This window comes from Silene latifolia, chromosome 11 (assembly GCF_048544455.1).
Source record: "Silene latifolia isolate original U9 population chromosome 11, ASM4854445v1, whole genome shotgun sequence".
Classification (NCBI taxonomy): domain Eukaryota; kingdom Viridiplantae; phylum Streptophyta; class Magnoliopsida; order Caryophyllales; family Caryophyllaceae; genus Silene; species Silene latifolia.
In genome coordinates this window covers 152,856,983-152,863,988 of record NC_133536.1, presented here as the reverse complement: position 1 = coordinate 152,863,988, position 7,006 = coordinate 152,856,983, and the positions used below count along the sequence as shown (strand labels likewise).

Here is a 7,006-nt window from a genome sequence, read left to right as displayed (position 1 = left end):
CGCAATCAAAACAGCACTTTCCAGACTTGGTCATCCTCTCAAATGCTAGGCTCACCATGGTAACGGGGCTAAAGTAGAAGCGTCTCTCATAGCATGGGTTTAGGTAGGAGCTCAAAAGTAACACTTCCGTAGAGTTGAGTTTGCTAGGATCTTTACTCCCATAAAGGATATTGGTCATAAGGCGAATGAAGACTTTCAAAAATGGGTGTTCCACGTCATTTATTTTCATTGCACTCACATCGGTATGTTGGTTACCCATATTAAGATCAATGTACTTCGTGGCTTTCATCTCCTTTTATACCTTGTCATAGGTAAAGGTAGTCCTTTTCCCTACATATAATCGTTCCGCAAAAACCTCACTAGAAAGGTTGAAGATGGTTTTCTTGAGCCAGAAACTCACGGAATGGTCTCTTTTGTTGTAGGCAAATGAACTCAAGAATTCAAGGGTGAGATTGCGGTAGCCTATTTCCGCCAAAAATTATAGTCCTTCCATGCCAAGGACGCTAAAAATGTCATGTACTTGCACCTCTATTCCCAAGGTTTCCAAGGCACTCTCCGACACACACCTAGTAGCACTTGTACGCCTTTGGCCATTGGTTAGGAAGGTATTTTTTCGATGTTCACTTTCAAACTCTATTCCCGGATATCCCGAAAGGATAATGATGGGTGGTGCTTCCGGTTGGGGTTGGGTTTGACGGTTGTTTCTTGCACCACGCAACAAGATATAGAATAGGAAAGGTAACAATAGAAACCAACATTGGATATGAATGGAAATTTTCCCCAACTTTTTTAATTGATAAGTGGCAATTTAGAAGAAATTTTACCATAGTTCCCTTTGTACTTCAAGCAAACTAAAATCTTTCCCATGTTACAAATTTTTCGGAAATTGAAACTCTTGTGAAATTTGCAATGATTTAAATTTTAATTAGAGACAATGAAAGACAAAATGATCAAGCTTTTGACACGACTACACCAATTATGGAGCATAGAAACCGAAAATCTTACACACTTAGCCTGTACTTCGAAAATTTTGGTGGAAATTTGAAAAAATATTACCCATTTTGAAACAATATGTTACTCTACTTATCAAGAGTTAAATTTTTGTAGCACAATTAGTCCTAAGGTTTAAGCTTAAAATAAATTTTCACATACTAATACATGAATTCTTGAGAACTTGGTTAAAATTTTAAGACGAAAGTTTTTGACTTAAACCATGTTGTACCAATGCTCATGAAATTATAGCCTTATAATGCCATTAAACCATGTTTAAGATGTAGAAATCAAACTTTGGTCATATTCATAGTGAATTTCGAAAATTTGGGCAAGATTTTGAGACGAAATTTCCGTTTTAAGACAATGCATAGTTTCATGAACAAGGAAATTTGTCTTTTAGCACAATTAACCAAGTTTTACACATGAAAAATCAAAATTTGGGCATGAACACTCTATATTTTGAAATTTTTGTTAGTTATTTAGACCATATTAGACTCATCTTATGATGTCAAAATTACTAACTAATTTTATGAAGTGGTCTAAATCTACATGCATGCAAAAATAAATAACATAAAGATGGTATAAAACCATCTTAAGAGAAATTTCCTTACATTGATGGTGGAAATTTATATGGGCACAACTCAAGGACTCCTTCCTTGATGTTGTTCTTGAGCTAATAGATAGTGGATGATCCTCCAAAACCCAAATTACCAACTTAGGTAATCTCCATTGGTGGCACCCAAGATTATCCCAAAAGACTACTAAAATTACTAACTAAATAATAGTAGTAGTATCCTTGTATTATGTGAATTTGGTGTACTAATTAATATTATTACTTTGATAATATTATTAGTTTATTTTTATATGTGTTTTTGATGTAAAAGATGAACAAAAATAAGAAAAAATGTGGTCTGAAAGTGGCTACTACAAGCTACAAAGACCAAATTTTTCTTAAAATTTTTCCCAACTTCATAAATGGTGGAATAACATGGGTATATATAGGCAAATTGGGGAGACAAAGGTGAGTGAAAAATGCCACATAAAGGACACATGTAAGTCCTTAAAAAACAAGTGCATATGGACCATTTTGGGTCCATTTCGGTTTTCGACATTTGCCCCACAAATGCTTATAAGTCTTTTATTTAATTATCTTCCTTAATTAAATATTAATTTAATTAGTTAACACTTAAATATTACAAATTAACTACTAATGACTACTTAACTACGGAGTATTAAGTAATCATAAGACCATTTTATCAACTTACAATGTGTCAATATTACCCCATTTAGCTAATTTTACAACCTCTTGTAAAATTTAAATAGCTAATCAATTCTACTTCAAAACATATACACATATCGTATAAAACTAATTAATTAATAAATTCCAAATTTTATATTTATTAATTGATTATCACATAATTAAATAATAGATCCCCTCGTCCCGAGTTCATAACCCGTCATCTAATAATACATTCATGCGACTAATTAAAAGTCAAATAATACAAGGAATTAATTATCTCGTATCTCATACAAACAATTAATTCATTCTTTTTGGGCGTCATCCTATAGGTGTGACCTAAAGGGACCAGCTGATCACCGCCGTCACATGACAGTAATGTCAAACTCTAGTTAGCCAATTATTACCGATTAACGATGACCAGCTGACAAATAAATAAATAAATCCCCGATATTCCTTTAACGAGATTTAATATGTAAACGCACTTATTGTGGAGGACACTACTCCAACAATCTCCCACTTGTCCGACACAAGTGTGCGTTACCAATTCTCTTGTCCAATAATATCTCCCACTCAATGCAAGATGTCTTCCAGGTCGTTCTTGCACGTGATCATATCATAAAGTGGTTTCCTCGATCAGGAGAATGACTGTCTGACCGGATAATCTACTATAGATCTCATCTGAGCGTGGCCAAGCATTTCCGGTCACCTCTCCTCGAGTGGCCTTGAGATAAAATATGACATAAATGGACAATCCCGTTGACCTATTTTATTTGTTCGATACAGATCACAATGACCCAGTAAATGCTCATCGGCCTCCTTTTACGGCGCGACCTAGAACAAAAACCTAAGCCATCGGATAACCGTACCTACTCAGACAAACAATCACCTGTCTAAAGAATTGACTCGAAGGAATAAATAGAAATCCTTTCCACGACCCAGCAACAAAAGGACTCTACAAACGGTCAATATTCGATAAATCGTCTCACAATCTGCCTATGTAATCGATCAGCCATCACTATGACCATATGACAGTCGAACTTGTCATCTATCGCCTTACAATCTAGTCACTCTGAGACGTCACCTCATTAAGTAACTAGGGACAAAATACAATGTTAATCCAGTTCACTTTAATAGGGTTCGACATTGTCACTACAACATATTTGGACAAAAACAAGTATTTTAAATTCAGATATAAACTGAATACAACGATAAATGTAATTATCATATATGAAATAAAAAATACAATATCTTAATTATTACATATCTTATAACTTACAACAGTTCTGGCATTCGTCTCAATCCCATCGAAACTACATGACTATCATGTTTAGCATGAGACAATGGCTTGGTTAAAAGATCAGCGATGTTGTCAGTTATCCCAACCTTATAGATTGTAATTTCCTCCCTCTCAATTAAATCTTTAATTACATGAAATTTTCTAAGTACGTGTCTAGACTTGTTACTAGACTTGGACTCTTTTGCTTGAAAAATTGCCCCACTGTTATCACAATATAAAGTGATAGGATCCTTGGTGGTTGGAACTACTTTCAGTCCCTCTAAGAATTGCCTAATCCAAACAGCTTCCTTTGCAGCTTCAGAGGCTGCAATGTACTCAGCTTCCGTTGTAGAATCAGCAGTCACAGACTCCTTAAAACTTCTCCAGCAAACCGCCCCCCCTCCGTTCAAGAAAAAAACAAAACCAGCCTGGGATTTCAAATCATCCATATCGGTTTCAAAACTGGCCTCTGTATAACCTCTTATACGTAATTCAGATTCTCCTCCAAACACCAAGACTGAATCCTTAGTCCTTCTCCAGTACTTAAGAATATTCTTGACGGCTATCCAGTGACTCTCACCTGGAGTTTTCTGATAACGAGTCATCATACTCAAAGCATACGAGACATTAGGACGAGAACACATCATAGCATACATGATCGATCCAACAACGGAAGTGATACATGCTTTTTATATAGTCTTTTTAGCCTATTTCAGCACGTATTTCTATGCATTTTTATACTGTTTTTATAGTATTTTGCCCCGAATTGGCTACTTTGGTTCGTTTTGTCCATTTTGTAGAAATGAACGCGAAAGTAGTGGAATCGTACCCTTTTTCGTACTTTTTGCATGCATTTAGAGGAGACGGGATTTTTCCAGAGTGAGATACTACGTTTGGAAGCATCATGGCACGAATTACGAGGCATTTAGGCGCGGACTTGATCTAAAATAAAGACAAAGAACTAGATCGAGTAGTTCTACCAATCGATCGAGTGGTTTTTACATCCCAGGGTGGTCGATCGAGTGGTTTTCCACTCGATCCTTAGCTTGTAGAAAGACACGTTACTCGATCGAGTAACTTTCTACTCGATCGAGTAGTTGCTGATGAGGTTTTGCTCGATCGAGTGGTTTTAATCCACTCGATCGAGTGGTTTTGCTGTTATGGGCTTCTAAACAGCCCGTGTTATGTTTATTTCGCTAAACTTAATTACGTTGCTATTTAAGCACGCTTTACTAGGTCATTAGGATCTATCTTTCATTTATCTAAAGCTTTCTACTGTAAAACTTTACTGGGTTGCTTATTTCTCTTCACTGTAACTTTGCTCTTGGATTGTTTTCACTCGGATTTTGTGTTCTTTACGCCGGATTCGCTTGGATTGTAATTCCTTCCTCTTTCCTTATCAATAATTAATCATTGTTTGCTTTAATTTCCTTTTTACTCCATTTAATTCCTTTGCCCTAATTTCTCTTTTATGCAATTTACTTATTATTTCATTATGTTTCTTTCTTTGGAAAATTATCTCATTGTTAGTTTAATTAGCGACATGAGTAGCTAAACCCCTTCATGTTGGGATTAGGGGATCTGCGGTAGGAATGTGACGATGGAGTGAATGAATTAGATGAATTAATTACAAGGCTCTATCACCATAGCAATTTCATTGTATTTATTCGACTTAGTTGAGTGCTCACTTCTGAGTTAACCTTTAATCTGGCTAAAATTAATCCTAGATCGAAAGATTGGACTAAATAGGCCTGCTATGAACAATAGACTACCCTGACGAGAATGAAAATTAAGTTAGTGGTATTTTAGGATAGAAGGTGGACCGAAAGGACCTTTTAACATCCGTCTTACATTAATTCGTCTGAGTCATTTACAGCCGAGTCACTGGACTACCATAGTGAACCGAAATCCTGACATGTCCCTCTCTTTCTGATAGTTGAAGTCTTATTCCTTGCCTTTATTGCTCTTCCCCTTTATTTCTCTTTCCTTTAAAACTCGTAGTTTAGATAACAATTCAAACAACCCCCCCCCCCCCCCATTTGTGACCAAATAGATGGACCACTACAGATATCTTGCCTCCCTGTGGAGATCGACCTGACTTCCCTAGCTATATAGTTTGTTTAGTTAATTTATTTTTGACAGGTACACGACAGACGTGTCAAATTTTGGCGCCGTTGTCGGGAAGGCAATTGCCCTATTTGTTTTCGTTCCGTTTATTTTATCCGTCTCAGGGAATTTTTATTCCTTGAGGCCGTTCTTATTATTTTCTTTCAGTGTTGTTTATGCCCAGGTCAGACAGGTTTGAATTAGTTTCAGCTGATTCAGAGCTAGAGAGATTATTCAGGCATAGACTCCGTCTGCAAAGGAAATCATGAAAGGAAGACTTGAGTACTTTCGAGCCAGAGCTACATCACTCTCTTTTCGAAGACAGTCCGAATTCTACAGTAAAGATGCCTAAGCTTTCCAGTCATGCACTGCCTAAAGCATCCTCTATTCCGAAGGGTTTCAATCTCCAGACTGAGGATGGGAATACATTCGACATCCGTCCTTCTTATATCAATCTGGTGGAGAGAAATATTTATAGAGGTGTGGCAGGTGAAGATCCGAGGAAGCATATGGAGACTTTTACCGATTACTGTTCTACTATCCCCGCGACTAAGGGGGTAACTCAAGATAAGATTAAGGAGGTTCTATTTCCTTTCTCTTCAGCTGATTCAGCCAAGGAGTGGCTTACTGACATGGACCGCACAACTTCTGGGGTTACAGATTGGGAGTCTCTTGCTCTTGCATTTTACAAGAGATATTTCCCTCCACAACGCACCAATCTGCTGAGGGCCAAGATTACTAGTTTCAGACAGGCTTCCGATGAAAGTTTCTATGAGGCATGGTCGCGATTCAAGAAGTTGGTGAGGTCTATCCCTCACCATGGTTTTGACCCATGGTTTCTAGCTAATCAGTTCTACAATGGGTTGTATGACGACCAAAGAACCATACTTGATGCGGCATCTAGTGGGAGATTTCAGGAGAACACCGATGATGATAACGGGTGGTCTCTTATTGAAGAGATGGCTAATCACAATGCTGAGTATGGTAACCCGGGGGATGGGATTAGAACAGTTCATGCAGTTGATAAGCAGGTTTTGGCTCAGCTGGAGACCATGAATGCTAGATTTGACAAGTTGGAGCTACAAGCTGCTGGGGAGCCTAAGACAGTCCATGTTCTTACTAGAGGAGAGACCGTTTCTTGTGAGAGATGTGGGAGTAATGATGGCCACACTGCTGGTGGCTGTCTTGTAGAGAAGGAACAAATCCTTGCCTTTCAGCAATATAGGCAAGGAGGAGGTTCCTATTACAATAATCAAGGGGCAGTCCATCCCAATTTGAGGTGGACTAGTCAAAATGTGCTCAATCCTACACCTCCTCTACACCAGCAACAGCCTTATGTTCCTCCACATAAGAATCAACAAGGCTTTCAGAAGCCTCCTTCCTTTGCTCCT

General features: G+C 37.7%; 1 non-coding gene across 1 annotated transcript; it reads right to left on the bottom strand.

Annotated features, from left to right (window-relative positions):
* Positions 1–6,334: 6,334 nt before the first annotated feature.
* On the bottom strand, positions 6,335–6,441 carry LOC141615801 (small nucleolar RNA R71). Its single transcript, XR_012530197.1, has one exon. It is a non-coding gene; the product is annotated as a small nucleolar RNA R71 (small nucleolar RNA).
* Between the last annotated feature and the right edge of the window lie 565 nt (positions 6,442–7,006).